The 26,562-nt window shown below is 36.5% G+C and overlaps 1 long non-coding RNA gene across 1 annotated transcript; it reads left to right on the top strand.

Annotated features, from left to right (window-relative positions):
• Positions 12,116-14,112, top strand: LOC110256235. The gene is made up of 3 exons (XR_002337538.1): positions 12,116-12,450; positions 12,953-13,004; positions 13,979-14,112. It is a non-coding gene; the product is annotated as an uncharacterized LOC110256235 (long non-coding RNA).

The following is a 26,562-nucleotide window of genomic DNA, read 5'->3' as shown; positions in this document are numbered from 1 at the left end:
GCAGAGAGAAGAGAGGGGCAAAGGGGGAAGTATTCGGATTGCATTTCTGGGCGGAGTCCCTTCTACCCTAAACCCAACACTCTGAGAACTGAAACTTGGCCTCTTTGCAAGATTAGTCTTCCCAAATTAGCTGTCTTTGGTGACAGCAAAAATACCTGCCTGTCCACTTAAGCAAGACTCTCCACCTGAGTGAGAAACCAAAAGCATGTCCTAAGCCCAGAACAGGTGTTTAATGGGAAAACTGAAAGGCAGCAGGCTTCCACATGCAGAACCTTTGAGAACATTGCTGTAGGGATTTGGCTGCATGATAAGCTTCTATTACTCTTAAGCAAAATTAAAAGATTCTATAATACTGGCACAGAAGCTAGTGGGGGGTTATTTACTGGCCCACTTGGAAATCCTAAGTTTTGTTACATTTTCAGAAAGCAGGCATCTCTTACTGCCAACAAAACCTGTGGTGAGAAATGATGTCTAATTTTCAGTTTGTCGAGATGTTTCCTATATATTGCTGTCATTCTTACCTTCTTTGAAAAATATGTTTAATATAAAATCTATTAGTGTTTTCCAAATAGTATGTGGGATGTTGGAGGCAACCTCTCATTTATTGTCTTATTTTATTCACAAAGTGCCTGGATGAGGTAAGTGGGGTGAGGATCATGATGATCATCTATTTTAGAGGAGGAAGTTGAGGCAATAGATACATGATCTTAGGATTCTTTTGCTGAAGGCTTTGTTCTGAGAAAACAAATATCATTCCATTTAGGAAGTGTAGTTTTTATCAAAAGACAAATTATAAAACCACAGGAAGGAAGCTGTAATTTTTCCCCACATCAGTCTAAATTGCACCTCTGTGATGTTTGTCCTCACTGCCTTCTGTTGTTTTTCTTTATCACTTAATCTAACATGGACACACATATTTATTGGTGTGATTTGCTTATTTTTTCCTTCAGAATGGGGCCAAGAACTGTATTTTTACTGTTTATCTAGTGCCCAGCATCACAGGTTGGCACATAATAGGTGCTCAACAAATTTCTATTCAAGGAAAAAATTCTTAATGAGTAAATGTAAGCAATATGTATATTTTTTTGAAAGCCTCAAAAAGCAAGAATATGAACTTGGGGGTGAATTAATCTAGGTGGAAAAGAAATCAAACCTCTATAATTTTCTTGAGACAGTTGTAGTTGTATAAACAAATAATATGAAAGAGATCTTTTAATTTTCTTTTTTGACTTTGCCAGGATCTAAGAAAAGAAACAAGGACCAAGAGCAGGAAACATATGTAGGCAGGGAACCACCATATGGGTGATTCTGAAGGAGTTATAAGTAAAAAGCTTAGAATGGTTACATGAGCAAGTTGAAGCCCAGAGCCCTATGTGCAGGGTCTTGGAATGTCTTGAAAAGGTCTGTAGTTGTATACAGACTTAAATGAAGAGATTCAGGGTGAATTTAAGGAAGCATCCTGCTGTCTCACTTCAGTTAGGAGAAACCTTGGTGGATTGCAGAGTCACTAACAAGAGTTAAGCATGCAACTTTTTTAGTGGAAGAAGACTCTAATAGGAAGAGTGTGGATTAGGCACCTGCTCCAAGCTCTTCCCAGGATTGGTAATGTAGCCTTGGTAAAATCACTAAGCCACCCTGGGCCACCATTTCTGGACTTAAATTGGAAAAAGAGATTTTCTAGCTCTAAAAATCTATGGTGTTGTTATTGCTCCAAGTCTTGCTCTATGTTGTATATCCCTCCTGGAAATAGAGTTCTTGTATTTTAAACATTTTCATTTAACTATTTTAATAAAAATTCTGTTTTCACAGGGTGAAATAAGATCTGTATTTCTTTGCTAATTATACCTGTAAGAACCCTGATTGTTTAGACCATAAGGCTATAGTAAAGTCTTAGGAGTCTACCTCATGATTTCTTATCTTAATGAGAAAGAAATACATGGGAGGAGAGAGCCTCATAAAACCAGACAGGTGCAGCACTGATAGAAATCTCAAGCAGATTTTTGTAAGACGACTTGCCTACAGTCACACCGTGGATTATTGTCCCCTTGTCCCAGCCCCGGGCTCTTCCAAGTGATAACATTGCACTGCTTCTTTATATATGGAAAAGAGTTGATGTGCTTTCTGAAATATTTAATTGCTATTAGGGACAGCGTTGATTTGACTCTCCTCAGAGGTAATTCCAGAGACTTTGATACAATAGGGTATTAGTAGCTGGAATAGATTAGGTCTGGGAGACTGGCCAAGAGTCTGGCCAGGGCCAGAGGTCAAATGGGCTATAAGATAAGTCCAGCCAAGAGAGGAAGAGAATGTCAGAATAGTGTACAGGTTGCAGGCTGTGCAGGCAGAAAGGCACTTTATTTCTTTAATAAGCACTTAACAAGCATGTCCTACATGCACAGCATTTCCTGTCATTATTGCCTTTTCAACTAACTCTGTGTCTGCTTATCTTAATTGTAATCATTTATGTTCATGTTTACCTCTCCTACTAGTCTGGAATCTGTGAGGCTAGGAATTAGACCCTCTCTATAACACCCACACCCCCACCTCCATCTGTGTAAGTACAGTGCCTGGCACATGTACATTATTAGACAAGCACTCATGATTATTGTCATAGCTGTTGCTGTTTTTTTCTTTAATTATTATTTGAAGTAACAACTATCTAACTTACTAGTATGCCATGAATTTTAATTGCCCATAACAACCAATTTAGAGAAAATACCCTGGGAAAAGGGGTATAATTAATTTATAAGATACGGCTTGATCTTACTCAAAAATACATTCACCTTTATTAAACAATAAAACTTGGATTCTAACACCTGTATAAATATTGATAAAAGATTCTCCTTTTCAGTAAAGTGGAAGGATTGACAAAGATATGCTCTGAGACCAACTTTTGTTTTGGAGAACTCTTTACAATGTAGTTTCCTAAAATCCAAGATTCAGGAACATGCTGTTATCTTGCCTAGTGGATAATACCAGTGATCCTGCCATGTGATCTTACAATCCTACTAGCTATCTTGAAACCTCACAAATTTATCCATCTCTTCCTGTTGTTCTTTTTATAGCTTTGTTATATGCATCAAAATCATTTCCAGCACAATGCTAAACTTCTCAGTGATCCATATGTTTAAAATAAAAAGGATTGGGAACAAGCTTAATGTCCTCCTCTTGGAAGTAGTATAAATTCTTAACCTAAAAAAAAAAATCAGTGCATGACTCATAAGAATATATAAGAATAGTTCTGTAGGGCCTTTCCCCCCATTTATAAAATAATTTATACACATACACTCATAATAAACATTTCATATATGCCTTCAGTTTTTTTTTTCAAGAAATCCTATTTTTAAGGAACCTGCTGTTGAAGATAAATAGTGATACAATTTTGGCCTTTATGATTCCAAACACCAGTAATGTCCTTTCCAGGGCCTTTTCACGATTTGTCTAATCCTCTGTCGCCCTCACCATCTTAGGCTAGTTGCTGTTCATGTCCACAAGAGATGAGCTGCAATACCATTATAGGATTCCCTAACAAAAGACTTCCACAATCATTTTCTAGCATCTTGGAGATTGACAAGGTCCCCTCCTGTTTCCCAAGCCCATTTCCCCCCTTATTCATGGTGATTTCTTTTCTTATATACCAGAAAGAAAGCACCTCGCTGAGTGGTGACCTCTCTGGCTACATGGATACCTGCTAGAAACAACAAACCTCACGTGCTAAAACTGCTCCTTGATGTGTTGGGATTGGCATGATGGCTCCTGTTTGATATACTGGGCTGCTTGGAACTGCCTTTAAAAAAAAAAATCAATCCATATTAAAAATAAAAGTTCCTTTTGAAAATTACTTGTCATATTTCTTTGGGGAGGTTGTGCCATAAACCAGCTAAAAGTGCTGAAAAGTGTTATATAGTAAAACCACAGGACTCTTAACAGGCCAGGGAAGGAGAACATGTCTTGAGTAATTGCAACAGCTTTTAGTTTTCAATCAGTGATTCAGTTTATCAGTCATTTGTGGTTTGTTGTGGTTTGTTTTCTTGTTGAAAAAGACTGAAAACTTGTACAAAAATTTCAAGATGCTGACTTTTACCTTCCATACTGTTTCTTTCAATTTGGAAAGTATATGTATATATTTTCTGTTTTAGAAAATTATGGGAAAAATTGCCTATGAATTTATCACAGGTAATAACTACTCATTATCAGCGTTAGTGACAATTTCTCTAAAACCACATACTCTATCCTTTTTGGGGTCATTTTTGCTAATAGATTTTCTGTATCATTTTGTGTAGAGAGTAAATAATGTATGTCAAAGTAAATAATTTGAGAAAAAAATGCACATTTAAAAAAAAGAGAATGCAGTCTTTAGAGAAACAAAATAATCATGGGAAAACTTCATAATCTTTCATTTCCATCTTCAGTTTGAATCCCTAGTTGTATGTGTTGCTTAAACATGTATGTTAATAGTATGTGTATATGAACATGCATGTTTATATATACAGATTCTAATACACACACATGCATGTTTATATATACAGATTATAATGCACAGTTTGTTCACTTTTAAAAAATGTTTTTGATAACATTTCTCACATGACTCGGTTCAAACATGAGTATGCCAGGTGTGGTGGCTCATAGCTCATTGATGAGGTGGTTTAGGCAAACAGCCAAATGAGAGAGGGTAACTAATGGTGAGCAGCTGTGTTGGTTTAATGGCCCTGCGAGAGGATCTAACTTAAGTTGTTGCAGTGCTCTAACCACAGATAAGAGTTTGGTTGGTTTTCCTTTCATAGCCTAGTTAAAATATGGGAACGTGAATGCCACTCCTCATGTAGACTCAAAGGATTAAGACAAATTTAAGGTAGGATTTGAAGAGTGTAGAAGAGCATATGTTCAGCCTTACTTGAATGAAGGAATGTTTCTATGAGCCTAAAGAATTAAGTTTAAAAAAGAAGAGCTTCATAATTGCACAGAGATTGATCAACTGTTTCGAAGATTTATGATGGGATTTAGATGGTAGTCAAGTCTCAACTCCTCCAAATGGCTCTAGGCTTCCATAAACCAAACTCCCTGTATTGACTCAGCTTTAGCTCCTCTACTTCCCTGATCTGACCCAGTGAAGTGAGGCGCCTTTCTCCTCAAATTGTGTTTGCTTGCATCTTTTACCATGTGGGTACCCTTGCAGGATGTCTTCCCTGAGTCAAATACTGTGGCCTCTTCCCAGGAGACTTCCCAGGCATGATATGGTGCAAAGTGAATGGGCTTGCTAAATTGGATAGATCTGGGTTTGAATCCTGGCTTATCTATTTATCTGCTATGTGACATTGAGGCTGTTTAAATTCCTCTAAACCTCAGGGATAACAATGATTGCTCCCATTTTATTTGAGCTCTACTCTAATAATACTAGGTTCCATTTATTGAGAGTTAATGTGGCAATTAATCTAATCTTCACAATAATTAAGGGGTAGTTAATGTCCATTTTACAGATGAGAAAATTGAGGCTAGAGATTATGAAACTTACCTTAGGTCATAGAGCCAGAAATTGGCAGAAATAGAATTCAAATATGAAGAGTTTTTGCTTGTTTTACTGATTTCACAGCCAATACTTTTCCCTTTGTGTCATTATTCCTCCACCTTGCCTTACTGATGTATGTAAGGTATTTAGTCATAGCAGACACTTAATGAAGATTTTATTATTATCCATTTTCCTTAGCCCTGCTGTCTTTTAATATTTATCTGTTATACACTTTGGAATTAGCTTTAGTTCTACAAATATTTTTGGCTAATTCATTGGGATATCTTGTATTTCTGCGTAGCTGACTTTAGACAAAGTAGAAGGCTGCTTATGAAGTATGATTTTTTTGAGAGACACTTTCCAAAATTCCTAAGCTCTTTCTTTGGGATTGATGCAATGTCTTTTATTCCATGATTAATGAGGTACTTTAAAATGCAAATTTCTACAAGAATACCTTGAATTAAATACATTCATTCAAATGAACATTTATTGAATACCCAGTAGATATCAGGAACTATTATAGGCAATGGGCATGTAAGAGAAATAAGACATGTGAATTTCCTTTCAGTGTCGCAATTCTAATTCAGTGTGAGGAAGGGAACTAATGCTTAGTGTTGTACTGTCTGAGATAGTAGCTGTGAGTCCCACATGGCCACTGAGCATTGAAATGCAGATAGTCCACATTAACATGTAAGTAAGCATAAAATACACACTGATTTAAATGACTTCATACAAAAAACTAGTATACTCAGTAATAATTTTGTAATAATTACAGGTGGAAATGAAAATATTTTGTAATATATCATTAAACCAAATTTCTTCTATTTCTTTTATTGTGGCTACTAGAAAATTTAATATTCCACATATGGCTCATATTGTGGCTTGTATTTTATTACTTCTGGACAACATTGGCTTGAGTAATTTGGGAGGGTTTTGGAGGATAAGTTAGAAATTACCATTTGTATGTATTTCGTTTTATAGAAATTGGATCATGTGGTTAATAACTGGTTTGTAACTATGCTTTTCCCACTCAATAATATAGATGATGTCATTCCATGGCCGGGTGGTAGTTCATTATATGGACGGAGCACCATCTGTTCAACTTGGACCTGTGAACAGTTGTGGACTTGAATAGTTTAGAAAGAGTAGAAAGACTAGAACCATGGGGTAGGATGTAGGATGTAATTGTGACAATAATTAGAGGGGATGTAGAAGTCTCAAAGATCAGAGGCCTCATTTGAGAGATAAGTCAACTGAGGGCCAGAAATGATGAGTGATCTTTCTTTTGACTCTTTAAAAAGCTAACATGAGTGTTACAGCGTACCATGCTCTGTGCTAAGCATCTTATGCATTATTTTCATAATACTCATGACAGCCCATTAGGTAGGCACTATTGTTATTTCTATTCAACAAATGAAGAAATGAGGCTTAGAGGAGGTCACATAACCCATAAGTACAGAGATGGGACTTGAACCAAATTTTCAACCATCGTACTATAGTCCCTAAATTTTTCACCTAATTTTTCAACTAATAATTTTTTTAATGGAAAGAACACAGGATTACCCAAATTTTATTTTAGTCATAAAACAACAATATTGCTACTACTTCTACCACTATTTCTTTTTAACCATCATTTCATAAAGGTAAGAATATTAAAAATAAAAATGATTGAATGAATACAGTTTTATTTTTAAAAAACCCTCCTTTCATTGTCCATATTTTTTCAGATTTTGCCATGGAGTGTTTAAAACAGGCATTGGAACTGGGGCTGGCTGGTGTGGGACTCAGTAGGAGGAACTAAGTGCAGGCAGAGTCAGATGCTGAGCCATGACCAGACTCAGATTTCTGGGCTCTTCTGTAGGTTCTTGCTATGCTGCAAAGAAGTGCTGACCGCTAACATTGTGTTCTGGTCAGTGTAACATCCTCCACTCTGCAGGTACTTTATTGTACCTGATCTGTTTGGGGCAGCCTTGTCCATGGATTATTTATCATTCAGCTCTGGAGATGGAGAGTTGTTTTCTTCTATCTTGATTGCTCTACAAGGCTATAAAGCATCAAGGTAGAGTCCTTAGCCTTCAAGAAGCTGGCTGCATTACACTGCCTTTGTATTTTGGAACAGGCTAATGAGAAAGACGTGCTGTTCTGCCATCGCTGTGTCAACTCTGCTCTTATATACAGTTGGCATTTTTTGGCTCTGCTCTCCTTTGAGCCAAATAATTCTAAGCTCCCAGTGCAAATACAGTCCTCTCTGGCTTGCTGCTTCATCAGTTTGAAGGTTTCCTGGAGCCTATAGGAAGTTAGTATGTTACAGATTTTGTTGTTCTCCCTTTACTACATATAATGTCAGTACATCACTCGTATTTAATTGTCATTAAATGGCAAGTGTCTCTAAAGAGTTTTTAGTTTCCCCAGAGAAAAGTAAGCTCCAAATGTCATTACCAATAAGCTTAGCGTAGCTGTGTTTTTATGTTGACTTTGTTTAGATGCGCTAATACCTAGTGAATTTGAGTTAGATAAAAGGAAAAAAAGAACAAAACAAAACCCCCAAAATCCTTAGGTTAAGTGTCAGAAAAGTCATCACAGTATTTAAAATAATAGTGAAAACTGAAAGATTAAGGATTAGTGAGAAAAGAAGAAACAGCATTAGAATGTGACACTGAATCAGTGCTGGCAAATGCTCTTTAGTTACTATGCCAAAAAAGCATTTACGAGAATGGAAATAAAATGTTTGTTACTTTTATTAATTAATTAATAAAAAGAGTTTGTTTTTACATTTTGTGTTTTTATTTCTAACATTTAAAATCCAATTTTAGATAATTGATTTTTCCCAGGAGATCTCCGTTCACTTGCACATTGAACATAGTAAATGTTGAATGATGCCAACATTTTAATCTTTCTCCATTTGGGAAATTGGAGTTCTAGTCTTCATTTTTACATAACTGTTTTTTAATTGATGAAGGAAATTTTTCTTTTATCCCAGGGTTACTAACCTTCCTCAGCCTTTTGTGTATTCCGCAATCAAAAGGTTTTTGATTATCTAAAGAAATGACACCCACTGGCTCGCCTTTATAGATCATTTTGTTACCTCTTTCAAAGCATCTTAACAGGTTGGGGAGCCCAGATTTACCCTAACAAAAGCCAGGCTGGTCGTTCCCTTTTGTAACCTCCTCCTCTAAGCAATTTATAACTTTCCCTTCAGTGCACAGCTGAATTGGTTCTACTGGGATCCAAGAGCAGCTGTGGGGGGTCCTGGATTGTTTTCAGAGGTCATCACAGGATCTTTCTAGAAAATTATGGCAGCACTGAAAATTCTCAGTGCCCAGAAGGGTAAAGAAAAAAACTTATTTTTTTTCAAACCCTGTGGATTTCTGCTTGTTACTTAATCTTTTTAATGATTTTCAATTGCTGGAAGTTTAGATTTTGTCCTGAGATATCAGGTTTGAGATACGTGCATAATGAGAACTAGAGAAAGATTAAAGTGAAGGGCATTTTGCGGGGGAAAGAAGAGATGACCCTTAGGGCACAGTCTTGAAAGGGGAGAAAACAACAATTTTTAGAATTTTAAATTCTTAGATTTTAAAATTTTTTTCAGAAATTTAGAATTTAAAATTTTAGAAATAATCAGACTGAATGAAGGCAAAACTCATGCTATTGATGAATAAAAAGAGCTGTGAAATGCAGCAATTAATTTCTTTTTTTCTTATACGAGTTACTACAAATATAATTTTCTCTTGGTAAATACCTTAAACAGAACAGAAACATATAGAGTGGAAGTTGCTTCTGTCTCCCATTCCTTTTCTTAAAGGAAGCCATGGTCATCAGTTTGAAATGTATTTTTTTCTGGGTTTTTTTTTTTCCGTTAATTTACATACATATATACTATACAGAGACAGAGAATATATTTTTGATTTTATGTTATTGATGTCCGTACTATGTGAATTATTTGTGGCTTGCTTTTTTCTCTTTAAAATGCCTTGGAAATCTTTACCTGCTAATACATAGAGATCTACTATATTCTTTTTAAGGGCCATACAATATTTTATAGCATGGATATGCCAGAAACTATATAACTGGTGTCCAATTGATAGACATCATCTATGTTTACAATTTTTTGTTATTATAAACAGTAGTGCAATGAACATACTTGCCCAAATGCTTGTGGACACCTGACTGATTATCTAGAGAGTAATTTTCTATAAGTAGAATAGCCCTCCATGATCTGTAAATCATGTTGGTCTTTTGCTTAAAACACTGAAGGCTTTCTCTTATTTCAGGATAATGACTTCACCTCCTTGGTACAGTTTTTCAAGTCCTATCTCTGGCCACTGCTTACTCCTCTTTCTCATGGTCTTTTATGCTCCAGCCAAATGAAGCTTCGTTAGTCCTCTGATTTCCTCAGCCTCTCTTTCACACACCTAAAGGGTTTTATACCACAGTTCCCTCTGTCTGGATGCTTTTCTCAACTCCCAATTTTTATTCATCTTTAGATCTCATATCCAAAATAATTTTCTTTAGGAAACTTTTCCTAAACCACTCCAACCTCCAGCCTGCACCTGACCCAAGGAACAAACAAACTCATTCTGAATGAGATGTCCTTGTGCATATCCCCTCATTGTGCTCAATTTTCCACACCAAGTGGTGCCTCCTTGCTTATGTGAATACCTTGAAATCCACTCTAGTTTTTATTTGTCATACCAGTCAGTGGTAATGTCTATGGTGTTGCATCAGGCACCAAAAGATTCTGAAGTATCTCCTAACTTCTAAAGAACATTAAATTAAATTCCATAAAGCCTAGCATAGCACATGACATTATAAAGGCATTTCTCTGAGGTAGGTGATCTAAGGTGGGAAATTGACACTTCCGTTGAAAGTGAAAAATGCAAATTCATGGAATCCCAGCACTGGAAGGACACCTAGAAATCATCTAGTGTCTTGCTACTCAAAGTGTGCTCTGTGGATCAGCTGCAGTGCATCATTTGAAAGCTTGTCAGAAACACCTCATCCCTGACCTACTGAATCTGAATCTGCATTTTAATAAGCTCCTAGGTGACTCTCTTCCACATGAAAGCATGAGAAACACTACTCTAGTTTTCAGTTTGGTAACTAAAATCCCCCTGGGAGTGTTTTTACAAGGTCCCAAATCCCAGAGTTTCTGATTCTGTTGGTATAGGAAAGGGTCAATGTCCTCATTGCTGTTGTTACTGTTTTTTAACTTCCCAGGTGGTTCCACATGTAGTAGCCAGGGTTGGAAACACATGACTTGGGCCCTTTCTTTTCTAATGGTATTGATAAGGCTGCCGTGGAAAGCAATTTTGTGGCCAAATTTTGATTAGAACTCATATCTACTTTTTATAGTCCTGTGTCCTGTCCCCACACAAACAGTCTGAGTGATCGCTCAGAAACCTGATAAAGGATATTTTTAATAGCCACACTCCATTTTTTAGAGGAAAAAGTGAATTGTCTAAGATGAATTCTAGCAACTGGACTGTAAATTAGGTCCCAAAATTTTCCTTTGCTTTGTCTCCCTGAGCTTCTCATCACAACATTCTATCGGGTAAGACCCTTTACCCTGCTAAGAGTTTGGGTCAGATTATCCCTAGAGAAGTCTACAGATCCTCTGACAGGGAAGAGGGGCCATCCCGGCTCATCACTGAATCTGAAACATACCTATAAAATATATGTACATTCAGAGGAGACTACTTTTTAATTCCAAATTCCAAAGAAGGGCCACGGTCTCAGGAAGCATAAATAAAACCCCAGATAATTTGGCACCTGCACCTGAAACCAACAAGTTTGCTGCAGGGTTTTGGTTTTCTAAAAGAAGGTTTGCCTGGGCTCTTATTTACCCCTCAGATGCTGCTTGTTCTCAGCAATTGGAGATCAGCCCCCACCTCTGATGCAGGTGAGAATGTTTGCTTCTCAACAAGCTGGTAATCCTAGGTGGAGAAGTAAATGCTTAGAGCACTAGTTGGGAGGGTCTCGGTGCCTTTTCCTTTGGAATGTGATATTATCACTAGATTAAGAGGCTAGACACCTGGTGAGGAAATATTAGCCTTATTCTGTCTGGGTGTTTTTGATGTCCTCTTGGATCATTGCTGGTTGGAGAATTTTCAGTTCTCTTAAAGATTACATGACTGAACTCCTCAAAAATAAAACTAAAAGAATAATGTAAGCAGAAAATATATGTATAATAAGAGAAATTTATAGACTAGTGGTCTGCTTTGATTATTTCCAAAGTTTATATTGATTAGGTAGAAAACATTCATCTACAAATGGAACCTTCATGGTAAGGGGAAAACTTCAGGCCAACCACTTATAAGTTGTTTTAATTGGATTCAATTTACAGGTTTAAAAAAAAGGTAAACTTCCGTTCATGTTTTCATAAGAATGGCAAACTTTACCTTGTAGTTCCAAGAGTAATTATTGAAGGCTTTTGGAATGAATGCCGATAAAAGCAAAGAGTGCCCATGTGCCCGCAGAGGAGATTATGTTGATCCAGAGTGACATTGGTGGGAGAGGCAATATTAGAATGGGTTTAGCCAAGCTCAAGAAGTTAAAGGCCCTATGGATGATTAAGGAGAAAATAAACACCCACTCTTAAATGCTTGGACCAGTCTCAGAGGTTTCTGGGGCAGGGGTGGGGGGGACTGAAAATTCTCCAACTCCAAAATTTGTGATTAGTGACCTCTTATTTTTAAAAACTTAAATGCAGAGAAAAATAATCTGGCTAGAAGTATAGAAGATCCTCTTCTTTGTGCCTCACTACTTAATTTATTTGAAGAATTGTTATGAAATCTTAAGTTCCTGCATATCCTTGTGAAGTCAAAACTTGCATAGAAGAAAGGAAGGAAGAGGAAGGAAAGAGAAAGAAAGAAAGGAAGAAAGGTGGCACATTCCTAACACTTAAAAAAGGGAAACAAAAACAATTCATTCCTTTGAAGCAGGTTGGCTTTTGTTGTTATCCAATTTTCTTTTTAAATGAAATATTACAACCTTATAGAAAAATATAGTGCTGCTAATATCTCAGAACTCACTGTTTAGCATTTTATCATATTTGTTTTATTTTTAAAGAAATACACCTTTGCAGATACAAATGAAGTCTCGTGTGTCCTGATACTGCATTCACTACACTGTAGTAATTTAATGCTTTTACTGGATATGTTTGTATCAATAATCATTAAATCATATTGTTTGGCATAATTTTAAAGTTTATATAAATAGGTAATATATTGACTATATTCTTGTATAAATGTTATTTTGCTCCCAATCGTATTTATGAGATTTTCTTCTATGTTCATTCACACAGCTCTAGTTAACTCATTTTACTTCATCAGTTGTATGAATATGACATGATATAGCCAATCTTCTGTTAATGATGAAAATTTATGTTGTTTCTAAATGTTCATTACAACTTTGTCTATAATAGTTTAAAATCTCTGCATTTAGGTATCAAGATTTTTCTAGAAATATACCACGGACTAGAATTGCCGGATTGAAGGTAAGCAGTCTTTGGCATTATTATATACTGCCAATGTAACAAGACTTTTAAATCCAAAAGAGGCCTATCATAATTTTGAATTCCAGTGACATGATTTAAAACTCTTTAATAAGTCTCATAATACAACATGGGTTTGCACTCTGTAGCCTGCATCTGGGACATATGCTCAGCTCTCTGATCTAGGTCTCCAGTATGGAAATTATATGTGACATATTCTTCTTTTGTAATGCAGTACATGTGCTCTTCCTCCCTCCCTCAACCTTTTGACAGTAGCAATAACAAAATGTTAGAACCCACCTGGCCGAAACATTTTCTACCTTTAAAATAGAAGTCACCAAGAACTACTGCAAATGAATTGAAATTATAGGCAAGGAGCCTATAAAATTTATTAAAGAATATCAACTGAAGGACTTATTTAGAAAGAACATAGCTGGCTGGGGGGCAGGAAGGGGTGGGACGCTAAATCCTAGGTTACAGTTGTAGGAAGAAACCTAATACTAGTATTTTAACTGATTAAAACTTTTTTTTGGTCCTATCTTCTGATATTTGTAGGTGCCTGGGTTATAGGAAAAGACCTAGAGGAGTTTTCAAGTTACAATAAAAGTTTCTCATCTTACAAATAGAGAAATCAAGAGTTTTTTTTACATATATCTTTTCAGTGATATTTAGATTAAAAGTTTCAGGAGAGATAGATTTATTAGAATCCACTTTTTAAGGCCAGTTGAGCCTAAGTCACATCATATAAGTGACTTAAATAAAATTAAGGTGCTGTAATTATACACTGAAATAGAGAAAGTGTTGTATTATTTTTATTTAGTATATACATATAGCAAATACTATAGCTAAGACGTTTGTGTCCCACATAGAGTGGTTGATCAATTAATATTTTTTGAACAAATGAGAATATCATGCTCTGAAAAAGGGGTGAGATTGATTAGTTTAAGCAACAGGTTTTTTTTTTTTTTTCTTTCAAGGAATTTGCTGTGGAAAAGGAGAGCCGCAAAGCTTCTGATCTCTAATTTCAAGGCAAGTGGGTTCTTCAGGGTTGGATTGTTTCTATTCAAAGTGAAGTCAGAGTAGGAATGGATCTTTCCTATTATTTAATATGTATTATCTAATGCAGTACCTAGTACATAGTTGATGATCAGTAAACGATTACTGAGTTGATATTCAACAGGTCGTTCAAGCATTTATTGAGGTCTTACCACTTCCCCCCATTATGTCATTTAATCCTTATTACAGTTATTTGAAGAAAGTCATATTATCATGATTTTACAGATGATGGAACTGAAGCCCAGATAAATACAAAGCAGTGTCCAGCTTCACAGCTAGAAAGGAACAGGGATAGAATACAATGTTCATTTTGCTTGGATCCTCTAAACCCAAATCTCCTACTTCCTTTCATTGTATCGCACTGCCTTGCCTTTGGGAATTTTATTTTATGGGATGGCCTTAGGTCAATTAATTTATCTCCAAGTCAATAAAGGAATCTCATACTGAATCCAAGTCTATCTAAACCTGGTGGGGAGCCATTTCAAGGAACAACTCTTGAAAAAGCCTATTGTATAGTCACTGAATAATTTAGGATTGGTGGGGAAGAGACCTTTGGCATGAAAAGGGAAAACTAGATGGAAAACTATTGACATTAGTTTCGGTGGCAAATATTGCTCTTCATCAGTTGTTATTCTTTGATTTCATTACTGTAACTTTACATTCTTAAGCTTTTACTTAGTACCTTTTTTGGTTATTTACCCATCTGATTGCCCAGTAGAATTGAATCCTAGGGCAAACATTTACTCCCCACTTTTCATCTCCCCCCTTAATCCCAGGTAGTGGAACACAAATTTTATTTCTAAAATTATCTGCTAGTTTTAAGGGAAAAGTATAATCCCTATAATTATATTAGGGTTACATGCACTTGTTTTAGAACAGGAAGGAAATTTACACATTAGTGATGCTGAGTGACTTGATCAAGGCCATAGAGTTAGCTAATCTCTTAAAGTGTAGACCACCTAATAGGGACTCTTAGAGATCATCTAATTCAATCCCTTCATTTTTTTCAGATGAGTTAGCCTAACAGGTGCACAAAATCCCAATACCTTTCAACGTAAATACCTACAATGTCTTCCCACAATGACCTGGCTCCTTGTTGCAGGAAAGACTGATGATTTGTGTTAATGTAAGGTAGACTCGCACCCCATAACTAAAATGTTATATACCCATACCCCAACTAAAATGTTCAGTAGCTTTTTGGAAGCCTCGCCATGGAAACAAAGGTTTGGATTCCCTCAGATTGTATCTCCATGTTCTTCCTCTAGAGCAGATAAATTGAGGCTCCTGCAGGCATGGGTTCTGTCAGATGAGACTAAATTTCAAAGTAAAAGATTCTTCTCGGCAGGATATTAGAGTGGAGTGTTGTGGCGCACCATTAGTAAGGAATGCAGCCTGTCCCAATTCTCTTGGACGAACCTTTGAAAACTAACTGAGGGAAAATCTCATTCTTGGCCTCCTGGACTTTTAGATGCATTAAAGAAGTGCAATTGCTTTTTGCAGCCAATAGACACTTAAAAATTGCTTCCGAAGAAAATATGTCTAGTTGTTGTTCATTAGTATAGAGTAATGGAGATGCAAAAAAAAAAAAAAAAATCAAAATACCTGTTTTGGAGCATAATAAAATATTCCTATGCTCCAAACACAAGAGCTCTAGAAAGTCAGTTCTGCCTCTGGGAAGTAGTTTTTGTTGTGTAAAGTGGAATCCTGGTTTTCTAACTTCAAAAATGTTAACAGTTGCTAGGTGGTCAGTTATAGGGATGGGAGTAGAAAGCCAAGGGGTTATCCATCCTTATTTCCAAGCTGACACAACATGTTTTAAGTGGATGGTGTTTGGTTTCATTACCTTAACAGCATTTCCCTGTGCTCTCTGATGCATTGCTCCAGTGCTTAGTAATTTAGTAACAGGTTGGAAATGGGCTGGGGTAAAATGAGCTTCTGTTACCATAGGGATAAGTATCCAGCTCTTACTTTTGAATTAGCATAGTAGCAGAAGGTGTTATTTTGTCCCAGGGTTCAGGGGAAAAATAAAGTTATAAATTATACTATACATACAAACTTGTTGAATGTGTAAATCCTCTAGAATCTGCTCTTAAAGTACTGGCTGATCAGAGATTGATATGTTCTAATCAGCTCAACACGAGATGTGATAATTTAACATTTGTGCAAAAGAAAAATATGAATGTTTTCATGATGAAAATTACCTGTTCATACTTCTTACTTTTGTAAGACTTGGCTTATTTGAGATGCAGACGAGCTGGTTTTCTAATCTTTTAAGCATGCCATTAATTATTATCAATCTAAGGAGCTGAATGAAATTCTAGGCATAAAACAGATCAACTCCAGATTTAATATTTGCTGTACGATTTAACTTTAGTTCCATTATGCCTGCTTTATATTAGTCTTGAAGAACATCAATGATTATGCCTCACCAAATCACTTAAGGAAAGGGGTGCCCTTGTAAATAACAGCCCCCAGATGAGACAGTATATGTACCGAATTTATGAAAACCTTTTGTATATCTTCATAGCAACAGGTTCCAAATGTCTGCTGGCTTACAAAAAAGTGTGATTTAGCCAATAAAATTCACATTGAACACTAGAGTAGTCACTGTGGTCTTTTTGGCTGTTAGAATGATCTCTGTGATATCATTTAGGCCTTAGAAGTAAATACCTTTTTCCTTTTGTAATTGTTTGCTTTTGCATGTGTATGTACTGCAGTTAAAGGATAACCTTGATTCAGATCTACAATGAATGAAGAATAGTTAGAAATCTCATATAGCAAGTTGCTATTTAACTTTTTTCACCAATGCTAATGACTTATAGTTTCTTGGGTAGGATATTTTAATGTAAGCATTTCAAAGGTTTTTCAGGTGTTCCTGAACACCAGAATGTGGGAAAGTATGATGACTTTTAAAATTCAAGAAAAGTTCATCATTTGACTGTGATTTATGATATGGTGACAAATATCATAGATCTTATTTCCTGCAATTCTAGTCAATTTGGGGGAGAAGTAGAAAATAATAATCTCTATGATAAATATCTTCAAAAACTAGAGATTCATTTGCACTAAGAAGTCTTTATTTTGGATTTAAATGTTTTCTGAAAGGGCTTTAGCGTAAATGTCTTTAGTGAGCTCAAACTGAGTATTTTAAATGGGGATGAGAGAAAGTGGAGATTTTGACTGCATGGAAATTAGGTAAGGGGAGTGAATGGCCAAAAACAATGATGTGAGATCTGGGCCACAAGAGATAAGTCTTCTGCCCTTTCCCTAGGTTCTTCTATTCCTAGCTTCTCCCCAGCTCATCTCTCCTATCCTTTATTGTGAGAAATTTCAGACTGCCCTATTTATGGAGAGCTCTACCAACTCCTCCTTGGAAGGCAGAGTATTCTAAATGAGGGAGAGTTGAAAGTTCAGTCTTGGGTATGAAATGCTCTTCTTAGGAAATAAAGCAGAGAAGAAATTAACTTTCCCTTTTTTATTTTCAAAGAGCTGTGATAAGAGTGGATTGTAGGCCATGGCAGTAGAGGACTACTTAGAAGACAATTCATGAACTCCCTACCTGTTTTTTACTTATTTATAATTAAATTAATTGCTCAGTCTTTTTGCACCTAAGTTTGTGGGCCTTTTTTTTTTTTTTTTTTTTTTTTGCATGTGGCTGGTTCACTTGGCCTCCTGATGAAATTGTTCAAGAAGAAGCTGAGTGGTCACTTGCTGAAGATGTTGGAGAGCGGATTTAAGCTGCAGATGTTGGGTTGAGTTAGGTTACCTTCAAGGTCTGTGCCAATCTGAGGTCCTAGGAGAGGGATGGCAAATAAGTTTCAACAAAATACCCCTTTGATGAACTGATAATGTCTACACAGTACCCTTGGTCAAAAAGAATTCTGAAACTGTGTTCAAGCTTTTCAGGAGAAATGTTCATGGTCTCTTAGTCAATGTCCATCTGTCTATAAAGGAGCATTACCATTTATGACTTTTTGCCATCCCTGTCCTAGAAAATTCAATGAGAAGTTGATTCTTGCCTGCATTTCCCTGTGAAGCTCTTAGTCTAAAGGAGAGAACAAGAGAGCATGGTTCAGCATAAGGTACAGTCTTAGAAAATAACTCAGTTGTATTTGTCATTAGCATCTCTAAAATAAAGGGCAGTGCTTTAAAAATGTAGACATTTAGATCGGTATGAGATAATTTGCTGCTCTAGCTATAATTAAAAGTGACAAAAAGAGTTGATATGTGATCTTACAAAGCAATGGAATAGTAGACATAAATGTGCAACCTCCATTTAAAACATGACCTGTTGAGTGTAGCATGGTGTTTGAGCAGGGCTGGCATTAAATCAGTCTCAAGAAATTATGGCCAAGGTTCATGTCTTAGATTAGTCAACTGCAGGATTCCCCCATCAAGGTTCATAAAGTGAGACCTTAGATGTGTGTGATTTATATGAACTGCTGTTCATCTGTGTCTGTGAAAGGCTGTCAAAAGGGATGTTACCTTTAATCTAAAAGTACTCAGCTGCTGGCGTTTTGGCATTGTCCCTACTGAGAAACGAAGATACAAGATTTAAGGTATTTCTGAAGAATTTTAAATAATTGCTAGAATCAATTTGAGTTCTGTAAAAACCTGCACATATCATGGGAGTGAAACAAAGGGCTATTCACATGGATGATCCCTTGCCAAATTGGGCGTGTGAAAGCTTATAAGAATTTGCTTATATGCCTTAATAAAGTGACTTAATGCCTTAAGAATATAACTCCCTCAAATGCCTTAAATTTCAAGAGGGTTTTACTACCCATGTTTTCTTTTAAGAAGGTGATGCATTTGGAACAATATATGTGGGCAAATGATTCTTTAAGCATTATACTTGGCACCAAATAGGAGTGAAAATACAAGGTTTACAGATTGTATATGCTAATATATCAACAAAGATAGAAAGTGGAAAGATCAATTCAGCTATGCTCTCCCATGTCAAACAATGAGAGAAAGAATGCATTTCTCTAAATAAAATGGGCACATCAGGGAGTTCCCATTGTGGTGCAGCAGAAATGAGCCTGACTAGTATCCATGAGGATGTGGGTTTGATCCCTGGCCTCAATCAGTGGGTTAAGGATCAGGCATTGCTGTGATCTGTGGTGTAGGTCGCAGATGTGGCTCGGCTCCTGTGTTGCTGTGGCATAGGCTGGCAGCTGTAGCTCTGATTTGACCCCTAGCCTTGGAACTTTCAGATGCCATGGGTGCAGCCCTAAAAAGTTAAAAAAAAAAAAAAAAAGGAATGGGCACATCAATTCAATCCGACTAGTCTTTGTGGAGGTGAATTAAAAATGGTTAGGAAGACCTTAGTCCCAGAGTGAATTGAAGTCATCCAGGTTCTCCAAGCAGTCAAGGACCAAGTTGTGGATAAAGTGAGTTAAAGGTATTTCTCAATATGTTATGCAATGTGCTTTCCACATGTAACACATTCCTCCCGGACTTTAGCAATAGGCGTTATATTTGCCTTTTCAAATAAACTACATACCTTCTTTTATCAAACAGTAAGTCTTCACATCTCGCTTGTTGCATTGACTGCCAGGAATCTCATGGTTATATTTAGCATGCAATTTCAGAAACAATGTCATTCTAACTTTCTGGCACAATTATGTCTTTTTTTCTACATGATTTCTGTTCTGCCTTAAAAATTGCTTCCTAACAAGTGCTGTAAAATTGTAGGTTACTTCAAATTCTCTGTGAGAATCTGAAGGGTCTAATTTCTACATAAAATAAAAATATGTAAGAGTTATTAAATAATTTTTTATATGTTTTAACCTCAAGATCGCAAGATGTAGAAACCTGGGCCATTATGATTGTGCAGATAATAGTAAGGACAAAGTCAAATGGGGTAGGGTTGTTGTGTTAAAATGTTAAGTTTATGAAAAAAAAAGCCAAGTGCAGCATTATTCTTTGCGTATGTAAAACACCACCTGCATCTCTTGTCTTTCACATGAGATATTGTCATCCCTCCACTCTGGGGCTCATGCCCGACAATGTTCCATACATTCCTACATGCTATGAATGTAGTTATCTTTGAAGAATTTGCTCAAACACTGATCCCTCTCTGAAACCCCTATATGCAGACATCTCCTAGTATATGTTTTACCACTACATTAATTTTTTTCAGAAATATTTCCTTATCACTGTCACATTGTTATTATATACCTATATTCATGTTGTCTCTCCACCTTGTCTCCTAAGCCATTGCTTCTTAATCTTGACTATGCACTGGAATCACCAGGAGGTTTTAAAAATATTAATGGGTGAATCCCAACCCCAAAGATTCTTATTTGATTGGTGTGAAGTGCAGCCTGGGCATCAAGATTTTTGAAATATTTTTAGGTGATTCTACCTGTAGTCACAATTGAGAAGATTAAACCATTGTCTTTAGAATGTTGAAATCATCTTTATTTCTCTTTCTCTGCTCTAAGAAAAATGCCTTGCACTTAGTAGCTGTTTAAAAATTTTTTTATTGATATATCTAGGATAGAAGCTATTAATTCTGTCAATCTGATAATCTTTAGGGAAATATGAATATTTCTGACTCATTCATTTATTCCTTTATATAGCACACATGCATTAAGCAGCCTTGGGTAAAAAAAAGAATGTGGAGTTCTGTCCTCTAAGGAGAGCTGCATACAAAAATTCAAGTGATTCACTTCTTGTTCTATCACTACTACTACAATTTACTATGTGCCTACTGTGTGCTGGCACTGTTGTAGGTGCTTTATGTATGTTGGCACACTTAATGGTTCACAACGTAATCCTGTTTTTATTTTACAATTAACAGAATTGGAGAACAAGACTGAGGTTCTAGCTCTAAGGCTATGATTCACACCCAAGTGTACTGACTCAAAATCAATGTTCTTTGCACACACCTGGCTGCTATTAAAAGGCTTTTGGTTTCTATTGATGTTGTGAATGTATCTGTTTAACATGAATAATGATAAAAAGGTTAATTCTAGACTTGTCCTTTTAAGCTGTCTTTCCAATGGTTTGAAACATAAAAGGCATCAAATGTCATTTATTGGGATTTCTTCACTAATCTTACAGATTTTCTGTTTGATTGCAGTTAGTCACAAATCCTTCTAGTAACCCTTTTCCCTTCCAGAACCTGTATGAAACCTCAGCAAGGGCAAATGGACTGAGTATGGCCGGTTTTTTGGCTGGTACAGTTGATGGAATTGGAAAACCACTAACCTATCACATGACTCTTTTTTTTTTTTTTACATGACTCTTAAGTTATAAATGTAGGGACACACCACACACACACACACACGCATGTACACACACACACACACAACCCCCAAGTACCAAATTAGACCTTCAAGTGAATACCAGTGGTTCAGGCTTGCTCTCTGCCTTGCCTTCCCACCACACACACACACACACACATTCTAGGGCAATTTTATTGTTTGTCTTCACTGTTGACATATTTTCTTTTATAGTGTTAAGTTAGACGGAGTTCCTGTTGTGGCTCAGTGGTTAATGAATCCAACTAGGAACCATGAGGTTGCGGGTTCAATCCCTGGCCTTGCTCAGTGTGTTAAGGATCCAGCATTGCCATGAGCTGTGGTGAAGCTCCCAGACTTAGCTCGGATCTTGCGTTGCTTTGGCTGTGGTGTAGGCTGGCAGCTACAGCTCCAATTAGACCCTTACCCTGGGAACTTCCATATGCCTCAGGTGCAGCCCTAGAAAAGACAAAAAAAAAAAAAAAAAAAAAAAAGAAGATTGCCTTGCCTACAGGCAAGATATTTTTAAAAATAACAGCTATGAATACAATAGTTTTCAGAGAAAGAAAGAAAATGTTAATTATTATACATGGTGTTATGTGTCTATAATCTCTTTCTCTCCCCTACTCTCAATTTCCAAAATTAGATGATTTTAGCAATCTGGTATTATAATCCATTTCTTTGTGATACCTGAGTATTTATTCAAGCTATTTAGAAATGATTTATTTTGGTACCTATTTCTAATACAAATAATGTTTCTCATAAAATATGTCAATACAGATAGTAATACTTTCAATGTTGCTTCCTAAGAATTTACCACACACTGAAATTTCTCTGGTGAATCCAAACAAAACCACAGTTAAGTTATTTTAGGTTAATCTCACTTAATGAAAATGAAAGCTAGTGTTCTCTTTTTCTCTTTGATGTAGTTGTGTGCTATATTAATGTTTATACAATGATGTCTCTTTTCCTGTTGCTATTTCAGACACGTAGAATGAAAACAGTCTGTTAATAAGTACTTTAAAGTAATTTGTGTCATCAGATACTTTTTCAAATTAAACTTATATATTTTTGAACAACTTTTCCTCAAGATTTGGGCCTTCATGGCACAGTTCTATTCTAGAGTCATTACTGCCTTCTCCTAAAAGTCTGCTTTGAATGCCTAATGAGCCAATATCCTCATAAAAGAAAGATTGCTTCTTTCTGTTTTTTTTTAATAAGTGGAAAGTCCAAGACTTTAATTCCAACAGAAGCTAATTATTCAAAGGGAAATATACAATGTTTTGTAGAGATAGTTAGATTTAACTAAGGAAGTTAGTACTTGTCCTTAGTCATTACCAGAAAGAAATTAGACAAGGAGCAGCCTTGAGTAGCAGATGTTGAAGTTTGAAGGTTTTGTTCTGTAGGAGAACAAAACAGGGTTTTGGTCTACAGCGTGATTGTGTTTTAGAAAGTTTACACTTGTGATGGTAAAGACAAGGGATTAGAGCCTAGAGCAGTGGTTTCAAAGTATTTCCTGGACCAGCACCCACAGGTTAGCCCACAGTAGCCCAATAACTAGTGGTTTAACAATGCCTCAAGATGGTTCTGTTTTGCAGTCAAGTTTGAGAATCAACTAGTCTGTTTTGTGGTCAAGTTTGAGAACCAACTAGTCTGGAGGCAGGAAGACTAGACTTGACATGTTTCAAGTTCAAGAACTATATCTAAATCACTCTGCACCAGGAACACAGTAGGTCCTTGATACATTTTTGCTGAATAAATTAATAATAAAGTCAGAGATATTGATAGCTCATACTAATAAAGAAACAAAATATAGGGAGTCCCCTTCATGGCTCAGTGGTTGAGGAACCCAACTAGGATCCATGAGGATGCAGGTTCAATCCCTGGACTTGCTCAGTGGGTTAAGGATCCCCCTCATTGCTATGGCTGTGGTGTAGGCCAGCAGCTATAGCTCCAATTTGACCTCTAGCCTGGGACTTCTGTATGCTACCGGTGCGGTCCAAAAAAGCGGGGGAAAAAAAAAAAACACCCAAAAACCCAAAGAATAAAACATGGGAATCAAGAAAGACTAGCTTTCCATTTGCAATTCAGTCAAGAACAGAATTGATTCTTAGTGAATGTGATTATATAAATAATTTATGAAGTTTCCCTTTATTTGATAATTGTCTTCCTTGTTTTTACTTGTATTTCCTCACTGTAAACCCAAGATGCACTGTGCTGTCTTAAGAGAAAGTACAATAAATAAGGGGAGAGAATTCGGTAACTTACACCTGCTTCTATAGAGGGCATTAGTATATCTCCTCCACTTGAAGGAGAACCAGATGACCAATGCAGTGACAGCAGCATGCTAGGGAATAGTGGCCCAAATCTGGGGCCATCAGAAAATATTACACTGGGAACTAGACAGGCAGTCCAAGATGGAGAAGGACTTGGGGTGGTTAGGATCAGGAGGGGCCAATATATTCCAGAAGCTGTGTTGGTATTGTTTTTGAGGAAACTCCAAACTTACAGCAGAAGGACCAGTAACTCAATCTTTAATGCCTTTGATTGCTAAAGGGAAATGTTCAATGAAAAAGCAGAGTGGAAATGTCAGTGAGAGGGAGGCATCCAAATATCTACTGTCTGCCATTCTGTTGGAACTTGGCAAACATATCTCCTTTAATCCTTACTACCCCATCATATGTTAATATGTCCATTTTCTAAGCAGAGGCCAGAGGGAGTAATTTGTCCAAGATTGTACAGCCACAATGTGGTAATGCTGGAATACAACTTAAGCATTCTGACTCTGAAACCTGCGTTTAATCTCCTATTATTAAATACAGTGCATGAGGTTAAGAGTTTCAGCCCTTTCGAATTTTTATAAATTGTGTATTTGTTTATATAAACATTTTTGAGTTTATAGTTGTATTTAGTGTATAAACTGATAGTAAATATTTCGGACTTGAGTTTTGAGGTTTTGATCAGAAATGCAATCTCCTGCTATAGTTCATGTTGCCCTGGGGAAATCGGATGTGAACTGCCATGTTCTGGCTTACATTCTTAGAAGGAATGTAACTCCATCTCTTTCTTTTGGTCTTTCTATGCTTTTTTATGTATCAAATGCTTTTAATTATATTTTTGTGCACTTAAGTAGAAACTTAAAAAAAAATTTGGTCAGTGCTTTTCCTATAAAAGCAATACATTCCTCCTTATATTCGATGTGTATTTCAAGCTCTGACATGTCTTAAGTTACACTAGGGTGGTCCAATTATACTTCGTTAAAGAATGAGGTAGCAGAATTGTCACATTCCCTCATCCTCTTCCTATTTGAATGTTACTTGTGGTCAGACCACTTGGCAACTCTATCAAAGAAGCTTTGGATGCAAGGGAGTTGACTTGAACTGGTCCTTGGTTGATTCAAGACTTAGGATCTTAAAAATAGCTTTAGTTTCTTCATCTGAAGAATACATATCATAATATATGTCTTGAATTTACCTTTTTGGAGTGCAGTGGTGACAAGAAATGACTGAATTGGTTAATTTGTCAAATCATTTTAGCTCCTTAAACATGTGACATATATTTAACATATGTTCTACATATTTTATTCTATAAGTAGGCCATGCAAATGCTAAAAATCTAGAAGTCTTTTGGGTAAGACAGGGTGAAGATTAAGAAATTATACTTATTTTAAAGTGTTTTTATACCCTAATTACTGGTTCATCCTTTTCTTAGGGTTTCTTCCTCATCCCTTACTTCTGACAACTGTTCATTCCTGTGGGAGTTGCTTGCGCAACTCTTGGGGCCTTAGTAGGTTCTTGGTTGAGTTGGAGTTACTCAGAAAGAAGTGGTAGATTATAGAGCAATGCCAAAACACTAATGGAGTATTCCTGCTTTTGTTTTCTCAAGTCCTAGGAATCTATGTCATGATAAACAAGAGATAGTAAAAATAGGGCCAGAATTCAGCCAATTCACACTGGTATAGTGATTCATTAAAATATGGAAATACTTCTCTGCTGATTAATAAATAGCCACTCCCATTATTCCCAACCTACCCTCACCCACTGCCCTAGCCTCCTTGATGTCAACACTCTTTGACTTGCCTGAGTCTAGCAACTTAAGGGTTAATATTTGCCCTAGCAAGGGGCTTCCAGAACCCTGCTCTGGGGACTGTTCTGACTGGCTGTGCCCATGACTTATATGTGTTAAATATTTTGAACATCTCCCTCTGTAACCACATATAAAACTCAAAAGATCAACCATACAAGTCTCATTGAAACTCTTGACAAATTACTTCTATCATTGTTGATATGTGAGGATTTTCTTGGATCTTAATTTCTACAGTTTGCACTTCTGTTATTGCTTTCGGAACTTAATGCCAGTGTTGAATGAGAGGAGAAAGAGAGAGAAGAGAGCCATTGGGGAACAAGTTGAAGGCACACAGGCTTACACTAGGGATGAGTTTGGCTACATTCAATTTTTATGGAACATCTTGAAGCATTTAAAATAAAATGATGTCCTATGGAGCCCAGATGCATATAGCCAGGTGCTTTTCTCTTAATATTTAAACCCATTTTATGGAAGATTTAATCCATATGTTAAATCATTGACTTCAAAAGGTATTCCTTGAGAGGCTAATCGAAATGATGAAAAACGGGTCTAAAGATTATGTTCAAAGATGTCATTTATGGGCTCAGGGTCAGGGACTCGGGAGAGAGAGAGAAACTTGGGGGCGTTTGATGAAGTTGTTTAAGTATGTGAAATGTTCTAGAGCACAAGGGAACTCTTGAAATTTCATAATCATAGAATCTTTCCTCATTTCCAAAAGAGCATGTTTTTGAGACAGCATATAATATAGCTATTTGTTCTCTTGAACACATCTCATGAAAGAAAAAGAAGTTGGGAAAATGAGCCCATTGTTTTTCAAAATTAGTGACAAACTTCAAAATAATTCCAAACAAACCTCAAATAAAACATTTTCCCCCTACTGTGAATCCTATTTAAACTGTTTGGGTCAGTCTGTTTTAATGAGTCGCATTCACGCTGACACATCCACACACTTCAGACAAAGACGACTGTACCTCTAAACCCATTTTAAAATGATAGATGACTGTCAGCTTTGTGAAAGCAGCACATGCAGTGGCTTGATAGCACAGAATGAAAGCAATCTACAAGTGCAAGTCTGTTTCTTTTGGCAACGGAAGGAGTTGCTAATGGATTCATCATTTTCTGTTAAGCATGAATGTCAAACAAAAAAACATTTAGGGCTCTATTCAGCT

Source organism: Sus scrofa, chromosome 13 (assembly GCF_000003025.6).
Source record: "Sus scrofa isolate TJ Tabasco breed Duroc chromosome 13, Sscrofa11.1, whole genome shotgun sequence".
Taxonomy (NCBI): Eukaryota; Metazoa; Chordata; class Mammalia; order Artiodactyla; family Suidae; genus Sus; species Sus scrofa.
The sequence above is the reverse complement of the archived record's forward strand: the minus strand, read 5'-3'. Positions and strand labels throughout refer to the sequence as shown.